Source organism: Mastomys coucha, chromosome X, assembly GCF_008632895.1.
Source record: "Mastomys coucha isolate ucsf_1 chromosome X, UCSF_Mcou_1, whole genome shotgun sequence".
In the NCBI taxonomy this organism is placed as follows: Eukaryota; Metazoa; Chordata; class Mammalia; order Rodentia; family Muridae; genus Mastomys; species Mastomys coucha.
This window is the reverse complement of record NC_045030.1, coordinates 88,258,902-88,284,989: the sequence shown is the minus strand read 5'-3', so window position 1 is coordinate 88,284,989 and position 26,088 is coordinate 88,258,902. Positions and strand designations below refer to the sequence as shown.

At 34.1% G+C, this 26,088-nt stretch overlaps 1 protein-coding gene and 1 pseudogene across 1 annotated transcript in view; one reads left to right on the top strand and one right to left on the bottom strand.

Moving 5' to 3' along the window:
- Il1rapl1 (interleukin 1 receptor accessory protein like 1) overlaps window positions 1–26,088 on the top strand; it is a 1,152,451-nt gene that overhangs the window by 1,004,095 nt on the left and 122,268 nt on the right. The window lies entirely within an intron of this gene.
- On the bottom strand, window positions 2,484–2,835 carry LOC116086706 (annotated as a pseudogene).

The following is a 26,088-nucleotide window of genomic DNA, read 5'->3' as shown; positions in this document are numbered from 1 at the left end:
TAAGGAAGTATGGTAATCAGAATGCATGATATACCTATCTGAAGTTGTAAAAATAAAACTGTAAAATTTTAAAAATGAGTTTCAATTTTTTTCTGGTGCAAATGTGATATTAATTACAGTTGAGGTAAAAATATCCCAGTGAGATATTTTACCAAAACATTCTCATTACAGATAAGGACACTATATTTAAAAATGTGTTTCTAGCAAAACATCTCATAATTATCTAGTCGCCTACAGGTAAAATAGTAATATAAAGATTGATCTAGATAAGCATGAAGGTAATTATGTGCCCTTTCCAGAGTTAAAATTATTCACTTAATCTGTGTCATGATATATGAACAGATATCATAGATAACACCAGTCTTTATCACCATATATCACAAAATAGAGATGAAATATTTAGGGGTCAATGATATATGGAGGTACATTTCACTAGTAGATATATCTAAAAGTCAACAAAAATGACTCTAAAATTGTTCCTATTATTTTTAATGGTACAATTCTTTCTTTAAGCCAATGTTTCTGAAACAGTCCAATAAAGAATAAAGATGGGGGGCTGTGGATTATAGAAGAGATGGTGTGGTGAATTCAGAAACTGTTTTTCTTAGCTTATTTGCACTGTCAAGTGGTCACAAGTCACCTGTTAAACACAGAATTCTTAGGAGGGCAGTGAGACTCTGGCGATTTTGTTTTGTTCTAACAATTATACTCACTTGAGGCTTTCTACTGAGCTGGGAATTAGGAGTAATAGAAAGGGACCTGAGCTTCACTCTGCATTTTTTAACTGTCCCCATAATCCATGAAGGATATCTGCTTAAAACGAGTTCATATTTCATTATTAGGCATTATTGAGATTTCCTTGTTGTATCTCTTGACTCATGTTTGACAGATTTGACACTTTATAAAGGTAACACTTTTAACAAATTAGTATACTTTAGAGGTTTTTTTTTTTCTTTTTCTTCATTTCACAATTGATTTTCCTTCTCTTTTGTATCATGAAGTGCTGGAAATTCTCTTTAGACTTGTGTGTTTGGGTGTACTGAACTGAAGACCCTTTATATAGCAGGACTATTTTGAGAAATGCCAAGAACCATAAAATTGATAGAAATGTTGATCTGAAGTGTTGCTGGTGATGCATAATGGCTTCCCTATTCTACTAGTGTCTTCCATTGCTCACAGGTAAACTAAAGTCAGAAACGGTCTCCTAAGGCACACTATAATGTGTTGGAAGGGAAATAGTGAAGATAAAGACAGTTTTAGTGATGCCATTTTTGTCTAACCCTTTTTATTTTAAGTGCCTGATATTAAATTTTTAAAGCTACATTTCTCTAAAACATGCCATATTTCATACTGTACTAACTAGCCATTCTATGGTCACTGTGCATCTAAATCTTCTTACAGACTTGTAAAATATTACTGTTCTGTCACTTTACTATGAGGTATATTATATCTAAGTATTGAGTATTATACTTTGGTATTATTACCAAGCTACAGACCAAGGTAAATATGAAACTCATATTCATATCATAATTAATATTATATAGTTTTCCACTCTACCTCTAAGTGGCATTATTTCCAATTCACTCAGGGTTTTCTGCTATATATTTTTTTTAAGTTTCATTACATTTTGTTTTGTTACACTCTTTTTTCTTTCATTTTACTTAATTTCTTTTTTTTTTTTTTTACATTCCAGATTTTATTCCCCTCCTGATCCACCCTCCGACTGTTCCCCATCCCATACCTCTTCCCCACCTCCCTGTCTCCATGAAGATTTCCCCAACTCCCACCCCACCAGACCTCTAAACTCCTTAGGGCCTCTAGTCTCTTGAGGGTTAGTGCATCTTTTCTGACTGAACCCAGACCCAGCAGTCTTCTGCTGTATATGTGTTGGGGCCTCATATCAGCTGGTATATGCTGCCTGGTTAGTGTCTGAGAGATCTTGGGGGTCCAGGTTAGTTGAGACTACTGGTCTTTCTACAGGGTTGCCCTCCTCCTCAGCTTCTTCCAACTTTCCCCTAATCCAACCACAGGGGTCAGCAGCTTCTGTCCATTGGTTGGGTGCAAATATCTGCATCTGACTCTTTCAGCTACTTGTTGGGTCTTCCAGAGGGCAGTCATGATGGGTTCTTTTTTGTGAGCAAATCATAGCCTCAGTAATAGTGTCAGGCCTTGGGACTTCCCCTTGAGCTGGATCCCACTTTGGGCCTATCGCTGGACCTTCTTTTCCTCAGACTCCTCCCCATTTCCATCCCTGCATTTCTTTTTTTTTTTTTTTTTTTTTTTTTTTTTTTTTTTAGTCTTCTACATTTTATTATTTGATCAGAATAATAACCTTGGAAAAGAGATATTATTCCCATCAGAATGCACAGCAGGGATCCAGGAATATCTTGTTAGGATATAGCAAAAGTTAAAAATCACCCAAGAACCACTGGCCACAGCTTAACCTGTGTCCAGGTGAGAGCCACAGTGTCTGGACACTGGCTTCACTCCAAACAGTAGTCTAGTTCCAGGGTCTTCATGAATTCCTGCAGCTTGAGCATTCCTTTTTCCTGGCGCAGGTGGTACCTCTCAGCCATAGACTGAAGCATCCATTTAGCCCGAAGCTTTTGGTTGGAAGAGCCATAAATTAAGACCTTGGTTAGTTCGGAAGATTCCAGAGTCTTCAGCTCAAACATGGACTGGCTCACCTGCTCGATATGAGGCATTCGAGATCTCTCAGGGCCAAACATAGATTCTAACACCAGAGTGTTGACTTGGAATACTTCTGGATCTTTCATGTCTTCAGGAATTTTTACCCACGGGGGGGATATCTTTACGGGTCACGAGGGTTCCCATCTTATTTCAGTCTGTAGTCCAACTCCCCAACAATGGTCAGTAACAGCTGTGAATGGAAGTCCAAGGATCTAGCAGTTGCGCAGTCCCACAAGGCACGCAGGCGAAGAAGAGAGAGCCCATCTCCGCATTTCTTACAAACAGGAACAATTTGGTTTGACTGTGGGATGACAACCCTTTCCCTTACTTGATGCCCTGTCTTTCTGCTGGAGGTGGGCTCTACAAGCTCCCTCTCCCCACGGTAGGGCATTTCATTTAAGGTCCCTCCCTTTTTGTACCAAGCACCTGGGAGGTGAGAGACTCTGCAATAATTTTTTGAAAATTCCATTTTCAAATATTCTGTTTTTAAATTCTGTTTTGTTGATTCAGCCCTCCCTCTAAAATTTGTTATTTGACTTGTAGAAATCTCTATTGGTACTGAATTGTATGAGAAAAGTATAAATCATTTGTGTTTGGTGATAAGCATTAAGTAATTTATTATTTTTATTTAAAGATTTGTTTTATGTTTAATTGTGTGTAGGTGTGTAGCTATGTGTTTGTGATGTCAGAAGTTCTGAATCTCCCAGGAGCTGGAGAAATAGGCTGGGAACTCAGATCCTCTACAAGAGCAGCAATTGCTCTTAATAACTGTGCTATCTCTCCATCACCCAATAAGCACTTTACAATGATAAATGTGCAATCTTTGAGAACATACAAAACATCTTAGTTCTTGCAAAGAATAACACTATGACTATCTAAGATTTCCCCACTTAGTAATAGTATAGTAGACAGTTGGAGGGTACAGTTTAGGTTTTGTTGGCAACCTCCATGTGTTAACCACTGTTTTAATATGGCATGAGTCTTTACATGTTCAAAATTCACTTCCAGTGACATACTTCCTCAAAGGCCACACGTCTAAAACTTCCCCAAATAGTGCGAACACTGAAGAACAAGTATTCAAATGTCAGAGCTTATGGGAAACATTATCATTCAAACCACTAAGGCATGTCAAATTGAAGTATCCATCAAAAAGATTACTTTAGCTATAGTATATATAGGTGTGTGTTACAATGGAAGATGAAAATAAAAACTAACTAGGGAAAGAATACAATTGTTCACAAGGAAGGAGTAAATAATAGATGAAGTGACCAAGTACAGTTCCTAGAGTACTTTTTATAGTTTTCCTCCGTCTATTTGTGGTTCCTTTGCAGTTTTCCTTGTCTTCTGAGTCTTAGACTGACCCCATTTTTCCAGAATGCCTTTTGCTCACAAGAAACTTTCTAAAGTCTCAAGTTCAAAATATTCGCCATTATTCTAAACAGAAACATCTGTGAAAAACATCTACTTCACAGAGTCCTAGACGCACAGAAGTGGCAAGGGGATGAAGGACAAAGATTTCCAGGGCAAATCCATAAAGTCCCACTTCCTCCAAGTAGACCGTACCTCATAATAATACCATCATATTATGAATAAATGAAGAGCCTAATTGTTTATGTCATCAAAGCCGTCATGATGCAATCTCTCCCCAATGACTGGACCCATCAGTTAAGGACTAAAACCTCAACACAGAGTTTTGTGGGTGGGGGGTAAGATGTCATGTCCAAACTGGGACATTTATGTTGCATGTTATGCTCACAACTTTAAATAGCTACTTTTAGTTACTTAATGTAAGTGGTTAGGAACATCAGTGTGGATGTCTAGGAAATCTCTATTGAGAGAGTGGGAGAAAGAGTGTGCCTTACTGGAGTCTGATCAGTATTAGTAGCATCATCCCATATCGAGAGCTGCTATTTTATGCTATCAAGCCTAAGATGTATTATAGATAATTAAATGATATCATTTATACTATGTGTTGAGATAGTTCCTGAAAAAAAAATATGGCTCCAAAATGTAATATCTTTGGCTTATTTAACTATACTTGGGTTCCAACCCACTTCAAAGCCATGTCTATAAATGTTGGCCTTTAGTGAGCTAAACATTTGAAATTATTCCTAAGGAGGAATCCAAAAGACTAATTTCCCTAGCTAGTAATTGCAGGTGCACGTTTTGTTTATAGTCTTCCAAAAGGAAGTGTCTCAGTGAAGAAGAAATTAAATGAAAGCCTTAGGAAGGATATTTGAATACTCTGTTTTTTTTTTAATCCTGCTTTAAAATACATCTTTCTTAAGAAGTGAGATTAAATTATGGGATGTCTTCTTAATAGTAGCTTATGGGGCTAGAAGGAACCAAAAGGAAAGAAATTGTCCAAACACAGTCATTAGGTCATCTTAAGTATTTTTCAATAAGACTAGAAACAGGTAAGAATCTATGCAGAGACGGGTAAATAAAACAACTAAGGATAAATGCTCCAGTCCTCCACTAGAGACAAGTAAATTTTGCATGTAGGTCTTTTACTTACTTGTGTTTGAAAAGAACTTTGACTGAAATGTATTTATATTTTTGGTATTGCTTTTTCTCTGTCAAAGATTATTTCCAAGCTTACAATTGGTTAATGTGTCTCTGAGGAGTCTAAACACTAATGAAACATATATTTTGAAGGCCTCTTAGACCTCCAGTGTGGACACTTGTCTTCAGATAACAATTATCCATAGGAATAATTGGTAGCAAGAAGGGTTTTACATTCCTATCTTATTTAGCTGATTCAGAATTTTATAAACTTCACTATTAATTAGTGAAACTTTTCATCTAAAATTGAAGGCGTCTGCTTTATTTATTTTTATCTTATGTACCAGGTTTTTGCCTATATGTATAGAAGTGTACTGTTTTTATGACTACGCCTGAAGAGGTCAAAAAAAGGCACCAAATCCCATAAAAATGGAATAGCACACAGTTAAGTTTGTATCTTGCCATTTGGGTGCTGGGAACTGATCTGAGATCATCTGCAAGATCAGCAAGTTCTCTTAAAAGTTGAACCATCTCTCAGCCCTAGAACCTTCTTTTCATGGCTTTAGTTTTCTTTCCTCATATCCTTAAATTCTATCATGCTTTGCTGGCTATATAGCTCCCATGAAACCACCTCTTAAAAGGTCACATTCTTTCTGGCTATAGCAGATCATCAACTGATGCATTGGAGAAGTAAACATACAATGTTTACTGAAACTTAAGCAGAGCAGAATGCTTTTTCTGCAGGAACTTGAGAGTAAATATGTTTAGCTTCATCAATGACATGATCTGTCACAGATATTCTGTCCTTTCATTCTTATTCAAAAGGGATAACATTTAAAAAAATTGGTGTTGCTTAGTCCAGGGAAACTTCATTTATAGATCCATCTGATAGAATTTTGATATTACAAACATCAGCCTTCTGGTTTTATTAATTGTAAATGTGAAAATAATTTATGGCCAACAGAATCTATAAAAATGAAATGAAAAGTCAAATTTGAATTATCAAATATGGTTTACTCATCCAGATTAAGAGTTGCAAAATTTAAGTCTTCCCACAGTGTTGTAAAAAAGTTAATTCTCCATTATTTTATAACTGAGGTAGTTGCAAAGCAGAAACATGACATATGAATGCAGATAAAGAAGGCTGATTAAACTGGTTCTTGAAACTATATTGTCCCACATTTAATTGTATGTTCTGATGCATATAATATACTTTATATAGGTCTTTGATTGACAAAATTTCATTCTCCAAACCAAACTCCCTTTAGAAAATAATTTTTAAGTTTTAAAAGCATTATTATTTTACTATACATATTCATAGTGTACAACATGATAATTTGGTTGTATATGGAATTTAATGAACAACATAAAGTACTTAAAATCTTCATCTCATTTTTTAAAAAAATTCTGCTTCCATAAAATTTTATGTTTATGAAGTACTGAGTGATCAGTGTGTTTATAAATATATACTATTCAAATCAGGAAAAATTAAAATTTCATCTTCTTGTGGTTTTGTGTTCACTAAGTCATAGCTTACAAAGCTATCCTTTGGAAGAAATTTATCAAAAGTAGCATATCTTCAAACTATTCTAGAAACACTTGCAGGGCGTGCCCACTGAGATATAAGTTCCATGGACTTGGGAAAGGGCTCAAGGCTTTTTGCTTCTATCATTTTGTGAGACATAGTTCATACACCATAAGCTTCATCATTTATAGTGGTCTTTAGCTTTTGGGGTCTTTATAGAATTGCACAACCATCATCCATGACTGTTTAAGTCCAGAACAGTTTCCTCAGTTTCTAAAAAAGAAAATGTAACCAATTCACGTTCACTTCCAGTTTGTTCCTTCGCTATAGTCCTAAGGATCACTGACTGACTTTTTCATGTCTATAGGTTTTCTTATTTTGTGTTTATTATATAAATTGAGTCATGTTCCATGCCTTTTTGTGTCTACCTTCTTTCATTTTATTATCAATGTTCATTAATTTTGTAACATTTACTGTCACTCTTTCTATGACCAAATACTGCTCTGTTACATATCTGTAACACAGTTTATTCATTAATTGCCTGACAATTACTTTGTCCAGCTATTATGAATAATGTTTCCATAAATGTTCTGTCTAAGTTTTGGTATGAATATGTGTTTTCAACACTTTTAGGTATGTACCTACACATGGAATGTTGGGATAATATGTTAGCTCTGTATTTTAGTTTTGGAGAAACCAGCAATGTTTTTTAGAAGCAGCTCTACTCTTTTGTCTTTTCACTTGCAGAACATAAGAATCCCAAATTTTCCATAACTTCATTAATACCTGTTATTGCCTGCTTATTGACATATCATTTTAGTGAATAAATGCTAGTATTTCACTGTGGGTTTGATTTTTCTTTGTCTAGAGAAGAGTGAAGAAGGGACAAAAGAGAAAGAGTAATATAAAGTCAGAGGGGCAAGGCAGGGATCTGACAACACACAAACAGCAGGTCTTATTTAAAAACCGTGGGATTTTCAGTGAGCTAAGGAGATGCTGTGGAGTTTGAAAAGATGGAGAATGAACTTACTCATGTTAATAGGATCACTCAGGCTCAGATTTAGATAATCAGTGTTAAAAACACAAAAATCACAAGCAGGAAAATCCATGATGGTGGATGACATATGAAGCTGACATTTTTCACTTAAAATATCTTCTCTACCTAGATAACACTAACCACACTATTAAAAAGATATTAACTTGCTTAGATCATGTGATTACAACATACTTATATAGTAATGCTCTAAGGTCACATGTTCTTACCTTTTTAACCTGCTTAGGGTTTTACAGAGGAAAATTACAGCAATGCTATAATGTAAGATTTTTGGTGTCTATTTTTTATCTAGAAGAGATATAGCACATTCATCTTCTGTCTTCACTATTTTTCCTTTTAAAAATTTGGCATTTATTTATCTGAGCACTACTTATAAAATGTAGGGTTTGTCCTATGATAGTGTTATAGTCAAACATTAAAATAATATGTGTGTGTGAAAATATATTCTAGAAAGTATCAAAATTATGTTCAAGAAGAAATTTTGAGATGCTATCCTTGGAGACACTGTTTTGATTGTTTTCTGGTGTGTTTTCAATGCATAATTCTTGGAGCATAAATACTTACTGACTGGCAAAATGCTATTAGTCAGTTGTACTTATTATGTTTATCTGAATTATTTTATTTCCATTCTAAAGCAGTATGTGAGCAAACGAGCTCTAATGAAAGAGCTTCAGAAGGAAAGAACGGTGCTATATTTTAAAAAAGAGACATATACACAAATAATGTATGGTTTCTTCTTTCTCTTGGAGATTAAACAATATTAAGTTCTCCTATAGAATTCAGCTTAAAAGAAGCACATTCATACTCTCCTCCAGAAATAGACCTCAAAGGATTATTAGAAACTGAACAGCATATGAGATAAATGTTGGTCCCACCAAGGGAGAACAAGCAACAACAACAAAAATCTAAATTAAATTCAAATAAGCAATTTTTATTTACTATGCATAGGACTGCCTCTCCAAAGCAGGATTTGAAAGAGCAGTGTGAGTAAACTTTTCAAGCCTCTTTTTATAGGGAAAAATTTTAAACTGGTGGTTTTCAAAGGCATTTAATGACATAAGGATTGGACAAGAAAAAAATTACAGAAAGAGAAACCATAGGAGAATATTTGACAGATCATCTCGGCAGAACATCTTATCTCATCAGGTTAAAGTACATCTGAGGTGTGAGTCAACCTCCATAGAGTGGGGAGTGGGTCAAATTCTAGAGACAGGTTAAAGTATGGTCAAGTTGAATTTTGCAGCAAACAGAAACAAACTTAGTTTGATCTTTTAACAAAATGGCTTTTAACTTTAAAATGGAATTCGGATGGTCCATCATAGCTATAAGGACAGTCCCTCACAGCCATATAACCTCAGCCAGAGGCAAAAGTATGTACAAATCTTAGTATTATACAAAAGGATGGTATTCTGGCTAGTTTTATGTCAACTTAACACAAGATGGAGTCATCTAAAAGGAGGGGTCCGAACTGAGAAAATGGCTTCATATGATACAGCTGTATGACATCTTCTTTTTTTTAATATTTTATTTTTTTGATTTTTTATTAGATGATTTCTTTATTTACATGTCATATGGTTTCTCCTTTCCCAGTTTCCCCTCCAAAAAACAAACAAACAAACAAGTGAATGGTAGGAATAGGCCCACCCACTGTGGATGAGACCATCGCTGGGCTGGTGGTTCTGGGTTCTATAAAGAAATCAGGCTGAGCAAGCCATGAAGAGCAAGCCAGTAAGCAGCACCTTCTCCACTTCATGGCGTCTGCATCAGTTCCTGCTTCCAGGTTGCTGCCCTGTTTGAGTTCCCACTCTGACTTCCTTTGACAATGAACAGTAATGTAGAACTGGAAACAGATAATCCCTTTTCTTCCCAACATGTTTTTGGTCATAGTATATCATCATAACAACAGTAACCCTAACTAACTAAGATGGGTGGAAGGCAATTTTCCTTGACTATGAGCATAATGAAAAATGTTATTGCAAAACACAAATTGGATTCTAAAGATATTCACTGTAGTACTAGCTTTAGATGGCTACTTTGATCATGATGACATAAAAATACAATCCAAATATTTTAAACTTGCACAGAAAATTTCAGTTTGTTACAAACATTCTAATGATTACTTTATAAAGCATAGATAAGTCATGAGAAAGCACAGTCTTCTGTCTAAATATGAGAGAAATAAATATTTATTGTCAGAAGTATTGATAACACAGACACCTTTTCCCAACCTCTCTAACCATATTTACTTAAAAGATATTTTATTACAAATTCTGGCTATATGATATTCTAATATGACTGCCTTTTAGTTTTATTATATAAGATTATTACTTAACTATTTCATGTTTAATTTCATTAAAAAGAAAGATTTACTTTATGATAATTTGAGCTACTGTTTGTATAGTTAATAATATTGTCAACCTACATGATAAAAAGTGGCATTCTTTTTTATGAAGTAATATCACAACTGATATCATGTGCAATGATAAACAGTAGAAATGGCTAATCAATACTCAAAAGTAAGTACATATCTCCTGTCTTATTATTTCAAATGAATTATGAATACTATAGATTTTAAGTATACTTGATGAAAATTAATTGATGTTTGTCACTGAGAAAGGAGACAATTTGAAGAATAAAGTTGAGATTTTTGTCTTACAAATGTCAATTATATCTACTCATAAAAAAATACTTAGTATCCTCTTATAACATAAAAGAACACAAAATAATGAGACTTTTCCCATCATGTCCAAACCATAAAACATAAGATTAGTTATTAGGTTGGAGAATAAAGAAGAAAAATCTGGGGTGTGATTAAGGAATTGGAGGCAGGAAAAACAACACATAGAAAAGAAAAGTCTTACTAATATCCTTGGCTGTCCATGTCAAAGACAACTGGACTATTTTTAACTGAGACAAATTATGACTTATAGTGCAGTATGAGATTGTTGTACCAAAAACATGACAAATAACACCCACCACTGATTGCTAATCAAGTGGGATTCACTTATCAATGCCAGAATTTGTTTTTTGATTAAGTACGGTCTTAGGTTTATATTTTCCTTTTGGTTTTTAGCATGCATGCACATATTTTTTTCTATCTTGGCTCCTTTTATTGCTTTAAATCTCCCCCTTATTTTCTTTGTAATGTAGTGATAAAGAGATTCACATGTGTTTGGTGCATACTGCTCAAGCCTGTGACATCTAACAAGATGGTATTCATTAATAAACAACTAAGAAGAAGCTCACAGACAAATAAATGCTATAGTTGCTGATGGATTAGGATGCATAAAAAGTTGAATGTATTCTCCATTGCTTTGGGTAAAAATATCAGAAAAAAATACTATGCACTTCAAACAGTCTCTTTTATTAAATTCTATAGATATAAAACAACCATTATAATGATGTAATTATAAAATTCCAAGTATATGAATTCTTTCAGAATATCAGAATACTTATGTAAGATTATTATAAATTACTAAGATTTTATATGCATTCATAAAAATATATATGCAGGTAAGGACATAAGTACTTGATTTGTAGATTACATTAGATAGATAGATAGATAGATAGATAGATAGATAGATAGATAGATATACAGATAGGCAGATAGATAACTGTCTCTTGCATTAAGGGGCAAGAAAAAGAAGATAATTATATTTAAATGACTAAAATTTTAATCTTGTTTAGCACTTTTTTTTGATTCCTGGATATTCTTTTATACCTTCTTTTTACTTAATCTTTTTTTTTTCTTTTTACACTCCAGATTTTATTACTCTCCTGGTCCACTCTCTGACTGTTCCACATCCCATACCTCCTCCCTACTCCCATGTCTCCACGAGGATGACCCCACCCCACCAGACCTCTAAATTCCCTAGGGCCTCCAGTCTATTGAGGGTTAGATGCATCTTCTCTGACTGAACCCAGGCCTGGCAGTCCTCTGCTGTATATGTGTTGGGGGCCTCATACCAGCTTGTGTATGCTGCCTGGTTCCTAGATATTTTAACTCACACTTTGTGTCCTTCAGAGTTCAGTTGCAAGTTGTGTGAAAGGCCTATAAAACCAACAACCTCTTGTGTGAATCCTTTAAACAACACTTTCCCACATTGTCAATTAATACATTTAGGAGATGTATAGGCAGCCCAAGATAATTTCAACAACTTAAAATAGAGAAAGCTAGTAATATGGGTCTAAAATTACTGTTTAGAATATTTGGTTTTATTCTTCTTGGGGATGACTTTAGAAATTATAAATATTCCTAAAATATTAAATAAGTCTTATTCCTGATAAAATTCAGATTAATCTTGACTTGCTGCCATATGAGGAACAATTCTAAGCTATTTTACTGACATCACATAAAAGACAAGTAATATCTGAGAGCTGTCTGCTTTGGACATAGTATAGGATCGATTATGTTTGAACTAAGTGTACTTTTGATCCTCTCAAAAATCTCTCAAACTTGTGAAAAGAGCAGCCATGTTCTATCTAAAAGAATATTCTCTACCAACATCGAATGTCTTCTTGCTGTCTCTCCACACATGATGTAGCATCTCATTCTTCTCTCAGTGTGCACAGCTTGTTCTATGAATATCCTTTTATCCATCACCTCAGTCACAAAGCACAGAAGTACATGTTTGCAGAAACTCCAACAGAACATCCTTTCTTTTGAGGTCACAAGTAATTCTTGAATACTTCTTTAAAGTTGCTGTGGGTGTATGAACTCAGTGTGCTAAAAGCAAATTGGCCTTTATTTCTTAACTACTCACAGAGCTTGCTGCAAACATCAAAGAACTGCTTTCAAATACATAATTATTTCTTACCTTATTTGTGAAAGGCATTGCTAACCAACTTCATGTTCTACTACTACCTTGAAGATTTTGCTTATATGTCTCACTAAATATTGCTATGGGCACACTAAAGACCTCAGTAGTGAGTACATTTGACACCAAAAGCAGACAAACAAACAAAAACAGCTATGTTTGTTAAATTGAGATATTCGGAGAAGAAGCTTCATTTCTACCATCTATCTAGGGGCTATGAAAAAAAGATGATTTGCAAATCAACTTTATGTGATGATTTTTTAAAAATAAATAAGTTTTACTTGAGACAAAATGCCTTACATATTGTCATATGATGGACTCCCAGAATAGCCTTGAATTAATCAACAGAACGCCAGATAATATACCTACAATTTTATAACTCTATCAGTATAAAACCATTTGAGTTTTGAATATACATCCATGCTGCATAACTGGTTGATGAAAATCATTCAGAACTCCTAACAGACAATTCCTGTCATGTTTTTCATGTACTGATATATTTGAGAGTTTTTGGTACGGTCCTATCTCTATTTTATATGCTTGGTTATCATGTATCAGCAACATATATAAAACCATTCATGTTCCCTATTATGACACATGTATAAAGTCCATATCTCAGAGCTATATATCAAAGTGACAAACATAATAACACAGTAAAGGCCTGTTTTGACACTAATATGGATTTCATGTTTGTTTCACAGCCTGTTGGCCACACACTCAAAAACACTGTAGCACTTTGTAACTAACAGTCCAAAAGCAAAATCCACATGTTCTGTTTAATACTTTGAGCACAATTAATATAATTCAGAAGTATACCTTGCTTTTCAAAATTTTGCATTTTACTGTGTGCCCTGTATTTTTAGTGTTAAAGTACTACATCCTTCAAATTCAAAAACTGCCTGAAGGTAAAGTAAAAGGTTTCTTTAGAAGGTTCTCTTAGTTTTCCAACAAATGTTTAAAAATATCATTTTTGCCCAGACTTTTCTAGACTTCCCTGCAGCTTACAGCAGGGCTATATACTTATTCTTGCATTTTAATAAAAATTATGTTAAGTCCTATAGTGACCCTAGTAGGCATATTGTATTGTTGTCCATGTCACAGGTAATAACACTGAGACTCAGAGGTGTAAAACGATGCTTTCAAATTTAGCACTAATGTGGTCGTATTTTGAAGTTGTCAAGTCTAATTTATGAGATCACAGTTACTGACAGATACTTTCTAGAACATTCAAAATATGATGAAAATAAAAACATGAGTCAGGGTCCTTAGATCTATTAAGGAGTCCCTGCTGTATATTATGAATCCTTCCAGACAACATTGATAATCCTCCTTACTTTCTGTATCAGCCCTATTAGTTAAAGACCAATGTTACTCTATTTTATAAATATCACTTAAAAAGTTAAGCTAGTAAATATTAAGATTAGAAAAGGAAGAAGCTTTTTATTACAAAACTGGTAAGGAAGCAATGCCATCTCCTCACTGGGATAGATAGTCATTCTGCTTGCATACCATCTCTAGTCTCAAACAAAACATAACATGAAAAGCATGGTTGGCTAAACTGCATTGGCTATTTAATATTTTATTCCTTTTTGTTAGCATTTATTAATTGTACAGAATAACAGACTTCATCATGACATGTCATACATGTATATAATATACTTTGATCAATTCCCCATTATATCCTACTCTTCACTCTTTCTGATATTTCCATATTTTTGGGTTGAGAAAGCAAGACACTTAAAGGGCTTTGTGTCAGGCAGAACGTATACTGCTGTGTTTCTAATGCTTTCAGTCCACATTGAATCCATTTTAGCAGCATCCTGTCTGAAATTTTTCTTGGAAATTGAGTGACACTGTTAGCATTTTGAAAGGCACTGATATGAATGCATATTATATCATAAGAATAGACAATTAGAGAAAGAGTCTAAGATAAACTACCTGTACACAGGCTGTAATTGCAGCTGGTAATTAAACTGAAGTGTTTCATTTTCTCACTCAGCTCATCAGTGACACTAGAAAATAAACAATTTGGAAGTGAAACCCTTGGGGGCAAACAATAGTAATTAATTGCATTTTCCAAAAGAAAAAAAAAAGTCTTCCCCACATCTATTTGGGATGACCTCTTGAATAATATATCCAGTGATTTACACTGTGAGCAGAGGGTGGGGTCCAGAACCAGACCTGATTAGACTTGAATATTCATGCCATCTCCAGCTTGATTTATATTTCAAACTCATGTCTTTTGTCAAAATTTATTGCCTCCTATGGTAAAAGTGAAGGCAGATTTATATTCTGAAATACTCACAGCACACAATGAGATAATCAGCATGAAAAGACATTATGGCTGTAGAAACACACACTGTGGGGCTGTTCCTAGTTTCTTCCAACTTGGCATCTCCTCAAGTATCTGGAGCACTTTTTTTTAGATGTTTGGAAGGTGAAATGAAAATATTTGTGGATATAAATTCAGGTCCCTATCCCATGTGTCTAGTAGATTAGAATCATTCAGTCTAGATGTCTGCTTTGTCACTGTTCACTTGGACAGAAGAGAGTTGTGTTCAAGACTTATGCACCTTTTTCTTTGTCAGTTTTGATCACATGGAACAGACATTAGTTACTTAACTCTGACTTATACTGCTTGGGTTGATGCCTGACCTGAAGTAAGTTTTATTTGTTTATCACATCACTTCATGTTGTCAAGTGCTATAGTACTAGTTTCTCTTCTTTGTTTTCTTATGATATGAACATGCACACTGAATTAGATAGGCATGGATAAGAGCCAAGGCCCCATAATAAACTATGTATTATTTAGATTTTACCATTTGGCAGTCTTTAGCACTTTAAAATAATAATTGTTTGTTATGCCTATGATTTTGCAAGAAGACTTTTGAGTCTGGAGTAGAACTTCTGTGTTAGCCCAGGCTCAGCAGATCTCAACAAATGTATATTTTAGCATTTGCAAGTAGCATCCAGCTTGGATATGTGTAGACTTTTCTGTTGCTTCCACTGGAATAATATGCTTTTTGGCTCAAAGCAATTTTTTTAAAAAAATTTAGCTAGCATTTCAAAATGCTGATAAGAGTAGGGATTCCAAACTCAGAAACTCCTAATTCTAATGAGCAAACAACTTCAGCAACTTTGCTGCAAGTCCATTAGTTACCTCCAGAGATACATTTTAGAATATAAAAAGACAAAACAAAAACAATGATACCAAGAATCATAAAAAAAATCAGGGACTGTTACCACAATAATTGACTACATACCCACATAAGAAAATACAAGATCCTCAGTTCCAGTTCCAGTATTATTTTAGGAACTTAAATTACTATGTATAAATCAATGAAAAAATTGTTTGATACTGGGGAAAACAGATAGTGACTTCACCTTTTCTTTTATTGACTATATGAAGTTTATGCTTTTCTAAATTTTATTAAGACTGTAATCTTTCATTTTAAAGTAATTCAATGAATCCTTAATAGAATCAAAAGTGTAATATAAAACTAATCATTATAATGTTTAGGAATCTGTCAACTATCTACCTATCTATTTGATAACGCAATAAGGAGAAAAAGCAAGATTTACTATAATACAGGACAGAAGCTACTTCTACAAAGAATAACTAAACATCTTCAAATACTTTAGTATACTATTTTTTCAAGTGCACTAAAAAATAAGTATTTGTTATTCATTATTCTGCATTTACATGAAATACACACATATGCATAATAGACATCAAAGTAATATAGTTTGGATGTTCTTCTAATGTACTTACAAGCACATAAACCATTTCTTTCTTCTTGTTATTGTTTTAAACTACTGTTTCTAATAATACTATACCTCCACTAAATAAGACAACTACAAGAATAGTGGAATGTTTTGGCTACTATTACCAAGTTTGGTTTCTCTCCATTCCTATGGACACTGTTACATTTCTCAATTTAAAAAAAAAAAAAAAAAAAAAACTCTCATCTTGCATGCAAACAAACAAATGTGGCCTGGAGGTCCTACACAAAGAATTGCATTTGAGCCATCTGGGTCGGTCATAAGACCAAATACCGGCTTTGAAATATTGAACCAATAGAAAGGTCCTGATTCAAGGCTGACAGTGACAAAACCTTTCCCCACCCTAGACTTATGTGACTCAGGTTAGTTATTATGCCACAATGAAGATACCTGGCTTTATTTATATTGTCCTATTTGAGTTTAGGTAAAGGGCATCTATGTATGTTGAGGCCAATTTCAAAAACATCCAAGGCAACACTGCATGCAAGACAGGGATAGAGTATGCCTTGAGGATTGATGGCCAGGACAGCTAAGGTAATGGGGCGCCCTCAAATGCTTAGTATATATTTGAGGCTTCAGAAGTCTTTCTCCTAGCTTTGGCAGCACTAAACACATTTTGAATCTTTTGTAATGAATTTTCTGTTCTACATCAGAGACAGGATGATTTCATGTAATTCTAAATCATTAGTATCAAGCACAGAAAATATCCAAAGGTACAAGCTCATAAAGTAGAAGATTTGTCTAATGCCAGGGTCCTTCATGTCTGACACAAACACATATTTGAAAAGTATTTTCTTTTATAGAACATCCTGTAGTGTTCTCCACAATGTTCACCCTGGCCCATATGATTTCAGGATCTCTCTGTTGTAGTATGCAGGACAACTCTCCTTAGCACCTGACAGCATACTCTCTTCCTGAGATATCATTCTTTCCTCATTCACATGCTCAGTATATTTTAACACTTGTGGGCTTACTGATTACCACATATTACTCTCATATTGGAGTTATAGATCATGACGCCAGAAAACAGTTTTGACTTTCCTTTCTAAAAATTCCTTGTACCCATGGCATTGTACATAGGTGAACCTAGACCTTAATCCAAGTACAGGAACCAGAATTGAGTCATCTCTTAGTACCCATCACTTGTTAATGCTTGGCACTGGACTGAGCTCAGACCAACACTAACTGAAGGCACTGTGTTTTAGGAAGAGATGCACATCTGAGACAGACATATCTTGTGAAGGATCCTAGCTCTGCCATTTAATGGCATGGAAAAGTTTCTTTATTACAATTAGCATGTTGATTAATACAAAGCAGGTATTTTAATATAAAAATAACCTCATTATAGCATGTCTTCCAACTGACCTGTAGAATTATTTTCATTATCTGTTTGACATCAACATCTCTTTCTTCCTAAACAAATTCATGTCAACCTAAAGTCTTACAGGTTGGTTTAGCTTAATGGTTCCATTTCCAATGTATAGATCATGAATATGTATTAATTTGGCAATAAAATAGCTTCTATAAAGAGCTATATTTCTTGAAACAATACATAGACATTTACAGAAAGTCCATGAGAACTAAATAGTTGTTGAATCACTTATTTAACTCTTCTTTTACTCCTTACAACCTACTAATTAATCAGAGAAAATCTTTCCTAATACAACCCATACATTGCATCAGAGGTCAGACTAGATGAGATCATAATGGGTCAGTTTCCAAAGTATTGATTATGGCCATTGAAGAGGCTAAGACATTTTAAAGTCAGCTTGACATTATAATCAAATAATCAAAAGAGCCCTTAAATTGAATTCTACTTTGGCCTGATTGTCTTTAAAAGCTAGCTCTGATATTAATGCACGGATGTTCACATCTTTAATTTGGAATGAGGCCACTGGCACAATAGAGAAAAGGTTCCATAATTTTCAAGTGTGCACATTCTTTTTTCTCATTGATCTGTAGATAATAGATCACTCCATTGGCTCCACTGCAGCAGTCGCATTTAGCCTGCCTAATTCAAATTGGCCAGTAAATGGAATACCTTGACATAAAAAACACATAAATGAAGACTCTTAAAAATCCCAAGAGTACTGGGTTCATTTTACTTATTATGTGAAATGTACAATTTCCTTATTTCTCTAAAATACTACTTTACAGGTCGTTGCAATAGTATAGAGCACTATAAACACATACACATTCTTTCATGACCAATCAAACCTCTTTTTATCTTTGCTGTTTCTTTCACCAAAACCAAACCAAACCAAACAAAAACAATGGAATATTGGTCATTGTTGGTTAAGAAAAAGAATTCTTATTAAGATTGACAGTACTAGAATGACCATTTTTTGGTTGACAACAGGAAGAGTGAATGTAGCCTGAATATGTTAATAAGGACAAGGTGACATGATTTTAAAAGTAATACTGGTTGCCTCAAAATATACATTCAAATAATAGCACATACACATGTATATATATAGTTGGATATGTGCAGTTTTAAATTATAAACTTTTGCATATATATACAGCTTGTAAATGATCTTTGTAATTCAATTTCTTAGAAAGCAAATAATTGGTTATTTCACCTTAGAGTTTCTTGAGATTAAAGGTTATAATTTTGTTTTTATAATTGAATCAATCCTTTCTTATTGTAAAGAAGATTCTAAACTGGGAAACATTGTACCATATCTGTATTTCTTTCCCTAAACTGACTAATTCAAGTGCATGAAATTTTACCATTAAAAATATTTTAAAGCATAATAGAAGTGTTAACAGGATATTTCTGCTTCATGAACTTTTATTATTTGTTATTTTAAAATATAAAATATTTACATAAAGTCTTTTATACCTTGAGCAAAGCAACTCTTGTAAAGACACACATTTAATTGTTCCTGGCTTATAGTTTCAGAGGTTCAGTCTCTTATCATCCATGAGTTAGCTAAGGTTGAATCATAAATACTACATGAATACCACAAGATTTGCTGATCACTGTTTATAGCAAAAACCTTTCCCTAAATATAAAGTTGTTAAATTTATTCAATTTAAAGGCAGACATAGGTTGACAGTTTACAAAGTACTTATAATTAATAATTGTAGAAGTTTTACCATATTAAAAATAATTAATATTTTTATTTGTTGCAAAGCAAGACAATGGCCATTTTAGGAGAGAAATTAAATCTTCAATCTATTTGAACATCTTCAGTATGATATTAATTTATTATGTTGCCATACTTTACCTTATCCTAAACTCTGTTTCCATTCTAAGTAAGTTGTTTGAACACAATAATCTTTTAATTATACAAATGTTAAGGGAATCATGTCAAATTATATGGATTCATCTTTTGTCTTAGTTTGAGTTTTATTGCTGTGAAAAGACACAATGACCAAGGCAATTCTTATAAACGCCTGCATTTAATTTGGGCTGGCTTACAGTTTCAGAGGTTCAATCTATTATCAAGATGAGAAACATGACATCATATAGGCAGACTTGGTGCTGGAGGAGCCAAGAGTTCTACATATTGATCTGAAGGCAGCAGAAGAGGAGACTCTCTTCCACAGGCAGCCAGGAGGAGGCTCTGGAACACACTGGCTAGACTTGAGCATATAAATGATACCTCAAAGCTTCACCTCAACAGTGACACACTTCCTCCTTCAGTAAGGCCAGATCTTTACTTCTCATTGGCCAAGTGTATTCAAACCACCAAAACTGTATTCAGAGATTTCACATTTTAATATCTTCTACAATTCCTACCATGATGATGTTGAAACTGAGCTAGTATTTATTACACAATTATTTTGTTCACACTTTTTTGTGCTAAAATACAATGACAAGAAGATAAATAAGGGTTGATTCTTGTCCTCAGAATAGAGGAAGTTATTCACAGCAAATGTAATATAGCACATAAGTACTACAATGGTGAGAAGAATTAAGTTGCTCAAAACAACTCAGTGGGATTTTTTTTTTTTTTTGAAGTGTAAGCAATAGATGCTTCACGGAAGTGATATTGGAACTGAGAACTCACTATGCTGTATCAGGAGATCCCAAGGACACCCTTAGAGTTCAGTGAGGCACCAGGGGCACTTACTGGAGTCAAAAATATTGTCCTCTAGGAAGTTCATTACCAACTCAGTGCTCAGGGGATTTATTCGTATAGCATCATATGAACAACTTCTGCCTAGTACATATCAAAATTGAAAAGCCGGTGTTCATCATAAAGGCTGTTGTTTGCTTAAATTGTTTAGGTGCAGAAGGCATTCTTATTGAGAAATGATGGGATACATCTTAATATTTAATCTCCATATGCCAGCTGAGTACTATAAGATTACACTCAGGCCTTTCTAAAGACAATGGTATGATCTCACTAAATTTTTCTCTGCACAAGTGAATAAAGTCTGTCTAGATAGAATTAATTCAACATGTGAAAACATCAAAAGAGACATGGGGTTATGAGAATTGGTTCAAAAATATTTCCTGCAGTGTGATATTTGAAAAGTCAAATCCCAACTTCTGACACCTCAGATGTCCACTCACACCTCTGAATAGGTATCATCTTATAGAGTTAAAACAGTATTCATATAAATTTAAAATGCCTTACTTTAATCATCTGTATTATTCATGTAAAGGTATATGCATATCAAGATATTTGTCTTGGTCCAGTTATCTTCAGTGTGTCTAGTTCCTGATCATAACAACTTCAGAGTTTTATAGTTCAAAGTTCTCTGTTTACAGTTCAAAGGAGTATTTAATGTTGTCCTTAGGGATAACACTCTCAGGGATGACATTTCAGAACATAGTACATTCATAAAAGTGCCCAACACAAAGCATCACTTTTGTCACCAGCACTTACTGTGTTACCTGTAAATCATGGGATTGTGTTCTCTCCCTGACCAGATTAAGATATGCTTTTATGTCTATCAGAGGACGAAAACTGTAACACTTATAAATATTTTACTATAGGCTTCTCTGTGCTAGCTGTTCATTATTGAATTCAGCTTTTCTGGAATACTGAATTTTGACTGCTAACTTGAAGACAATCTCTGTTTCAGTATGTTGATTCATGAGTTCTATACATTCACCAAGAGCCAACATAGAATATATTAACCTTATTAATGTAATTTGTACAGTGTATGTAAATGAATGAGACTTTCAGTTTAGAAATTTAGCTACTGAAGTATATTGTTCTTGTTAGATTAATAGAACTTAATAGTATAAGCTGTAGTCGGTTATCAATGAGAGGAGAGGCCCTTGGTCCTATGAAGGTTCTCTGCCCCAGTGTAGGGGAATGCCAAGGCCAGGAAGCAGGAAAGGGTAGGTTGGTGAGCAGGGGGAGGGGAGGAGGGAACAGGGCTTTTTTTTTTTTTTTCAGAGGGGAAACGGGGAAAGGGGATATCAATTTGAAATATTAATAAAATATCCAATAAAAATAGTATAAGTTGGATACTTGTATAAATGTTATCTCTGCCTTGCCTTTAGAAATGTATCAGAGAATAAATTCATTTCACTTATCTTTCCATTCACTTTTACCCTTAGAATGAGTAATTTCAAATATAGAATTTTAGTATGTAATATGTCTCATTGCTTTCTCTATTTTATTGATGATGAATTAGTACTCTACAAAAAGTTATGCACATATTAGTGGCTTAAGACAGTATAAAGCATTATTTTACATTTCTGGAGGGCATAAGGCCAAAAAACCTCTAAAATTAGGCAAGGCTACACTCTTCCTGGAAACTTTACAGGACAACCTGTTTCGTTGCCTGTCCAACATCAAGAGTGCCTACAATTCCTTCACCAAGCAAACCTTCCCTCCATCATCAAAGACAATAATAGCATATAAAACCTTCCTATAAGTCTTCCATTTTCTAGAACTTCAATCACACTGTATTTCCTGATTTTGACCCTCCTGCCCACCACCTCTGAGCTCTGTGATTTCACTGTGCTTATGTGGATCATTTATGATTACACTGACATCTCATTGTTCTTAATCAGAGCCTCAGTCCCTGCATATAAAAGAATATAGTCACAGTTTCTAGAGACAAATATGTAATCATCCTTGGTTAGAAATATTTTACTTAGTACCATATCCATACTGTTTTTGCCTAACCATTAATAATGTAAGTTCTTAAATACAAATCACTAGTGTTCTACTAAAATTTGACCTTTCAGATCTACTTCACAGAAAATTTAATATATGACAAATAATATTTAAAATAAGAAACAGTTAAAGCAAAATTTGGCTCTGTGGGATTTCTATTTAGAAAGAGAGGTACAAATTGATTAGTCAAAATATTAACAAAGTTTTAAGTATATGGTGAGAATGAATAAAAATAATGTAGGGCTAATAGTGGAGCATGATGGTGCATGTAGCCTGTGGGATGTTATTTGGTCATTGATTAGAATTGGCCTCTCTGAAGAAGCAGCATTAATAGGTTTGAATATCAGCCCCAAAGATATGTCTGTTAAAAACAAAGTAACATACAACCCCTCTAAAAGAAAATACACATACACACACAGAGAGACAAAGACACACACAGAGAGACACACATACACACACACTCTTTCTGATTGGAATATCACAGGACTTGAATGAGTATAACATAAATTCCTATATGAAGAAATCCAACTCCAACATACACTGTAAATTAAAACCTTTCAACAATGATGATCCATTAATGGAGATGGTTCAGTAGTTATTAGCATTTGCTGTTTGTCCATAGAGTCAGTAGCTCACAACTGACCATAACTCTAGTCTAGGCCATCAGATATCCCCCCAACACTTGCTATCTTTTGAGGTTTCCAGGCACTCATGTGTTGCCCATACATTTAGACAAAACTTTCATATATGTAAAATATAAAGAAGCCTTCAAAATATTTTTCTGCTTCAGCAAATACTTTATAATAAAGTGTCCTTTAACATACCTCCCATTGTAATAATAACCCCCTCTGATTTGACTGCTCTGTTGTTTCATGAGTCACTTAACAATATTATTAATATATAACTGTATTCAAAATTTTCTTTTATTATTTCCAAGTCATAATCTTTCTGACTATGATCTTATGTGGAAATAAGCTCTACATAGAAATGATTAAATTAAGGAACTTGAGATGATATCTTCCTGAATGTATATGGGAGGGCTCTAATTTAAACCAGGAGTATTGCTGGGCAGTGGTGGTATATGTCTTTAATCCCAGAACAGGGAAGGCACAGAGGCAAAAACATATTTGTGAGTTGGAGGCTGGCCTGGTCTATCAAACTAGTCTCAGGGCAGCCATACAAAGAAATCCTATCTCAAATTATAATACATAAATACATATATACATACACACACACACACACACATACATACATACATACATACATACATACATAAATGGTGTTATTTTAAGAGATAGAGCAAGGCAAGTCATAGAAAAGCATGGAAGGGAAGGCCACATGATTTGCCCATAAGGGAAGGAAGGACAATTTGCCAATAGTTACCAGTGGCCTGGGGAGTCTTGTGGGAGAGATTCTTCCCCATGTTCCAGAATAAATTAACCCTATAGGTAGCATGACTTGAGACTTCTGGTCTCAACTGGTATGAAAGAATACAATGCTGTTGTTTCAAATTACTTAGTGCATAATATTTTTTATAGCAGCCCAGACACATAATTTTTGAATCAAGACTTTTTTGAAATGAAAATACAAACTTCATGGATATTTGGAGCCCCACAGAAGAAGATTCATTTTATTGGCCAAATGATACAGTGAGGTTGTGGGACTAGAACACAAAATGAAAAGAATCCTTATCTAAAGACAATTTCAAAACTCTAGCTTAGAGCAGATCTAGTAACAAGTACCTTGAGGTTTATAGTAAACAACTGTGATTTTATTCTATATAAATAAGTATGGTCTGTGGGAAAAGGTGATTTTTCTATGACATTTTACTTTGTTCTTGTCCATAATAATTCTAAATTATATATATAATTATATATATATAATATATATATAATATAAAAGAAAGTAGTTGTGACATGATTGAATATTACAAAAAGTATGGAGTTTGCATTCTGGTACACTCAAAATTGCAACTTAGCTAATGATTTTCTAAGAAATGTTGAACTCAGTGATAGTATCCTCCTCATCTTCCTCCTTATCCTCCTCTTCCTCTTCCACCAGCTACTTACCTTATTTTCTGTCTACACCTATAAAATCTGTGGTATTTGAATTCTCATATAACATTGTCTGATATGACTGATACACTCTGATGATCCCACAAGATAACTTTGCCTTACACTGAGAATAGAGATGAAAGAAACTAGGAAATTCCATGGAAAACCATAAAATTCTTCTTTGTTCACCAAAGGTATAAGTAAACTAACAGTAAAATGAGTAAAGCTAAGGTTCATGTCCCTGGCAAGCAGTTGATTTAGCTGCTAGAAAGTCGATTTTATTAAAAGAATAAATAAATTAGAGCAGAAATAATTTAAAAAAAGCTTGTTCAAATCTTTAATATAGGTACTAATACTTGATAAAACTGTTTAAAATAAGAAAAGCTTAGTACAATGGCAAGTCATTACAAACACTATACACATTGCTAAAACAAATATCTTCAGTAAACAAAAATTGAGAAATGTAGGGTTTTATTTAACATTATGTGTAAATTCAGCCCCAAATACTTTACAGATTTCTTATTATTTTATTATACTTTGCCGTTCTTGAGTCCCTAGAATCCGGGTTTTTCTTTCCATGTTTATAACAAGAATGAAGCTGTAACACAGTGTTCTCATTTACCATCACCTCCCCTGCCATTCAGGACAGCTCTCCTCAGGTTGGTATTATCCCCTGAGAATGGAACTTTTCTCTTCTACTTCTCTTTTTCCAATAGGGGCAATCACATACTTGAGGAAGAGGAAGTTCCTAAGAGTAGCAATGTTCCATTCTGCCCATCTCAGAACTCCTAAATCCTTTCAATCAACTGTAGATGGGACACATTGTTTATTTGTACACCCAAGAGCAGTCATTGTTCAGGAACTCATTGACCCTTTAGATTTTTCTCCAAAACCATGACGTGTGCTTCCAGTTTAATCATGGTCATGTGTTTCAGGCTTTGTCTTTTTATTTCTTAGCAGCTTTGTACATATTGAGAATCTAGTCCATGTCCATTCATTAAATACAATCTTAGATTGTTCAATAGTTAGCTATCATTTATTTCCATACTAACTAAAATCCAGAATTTCTAGTCATTGCAACTTGGGGTTCTATGCTATAAGTAGCTCAGTTTGAGAGTGACTGTGTGTAGATCAGGGACTTGCCTCTTAAATTCCTACTTGCCTAGGTGAGTTTAATAATATTTCTAAATCCCAACCTATGTCTACATTGACTTAAGTGATAAAATATACTACCAAACCTGCATTCCTTGTGGAGAAGATACGTATGTTTCCTAAAGAAAAATTAAGTGAATTCTCCTCTCACATGATCAGTCTCAATAATTCTAACTTTAAATTTATCTTGTGAGGAGGCAAAATCTAGCAAATCACAAACTCAAGGTTCTGGATTACATGGGATGGTATTTAACAAACAAACAACAACAACAATAACAAAAAACCCTATGTAATCTTTCATCTGTATCTGTCAGGTGGAAGAACCAGGGTTTCTGTCTGATTTATCAAACACCTTTTATGTTAGTGCATGAGTTGCAACCATGATGAAATTACTCAGTCAGATCTTTTTTTTCTTT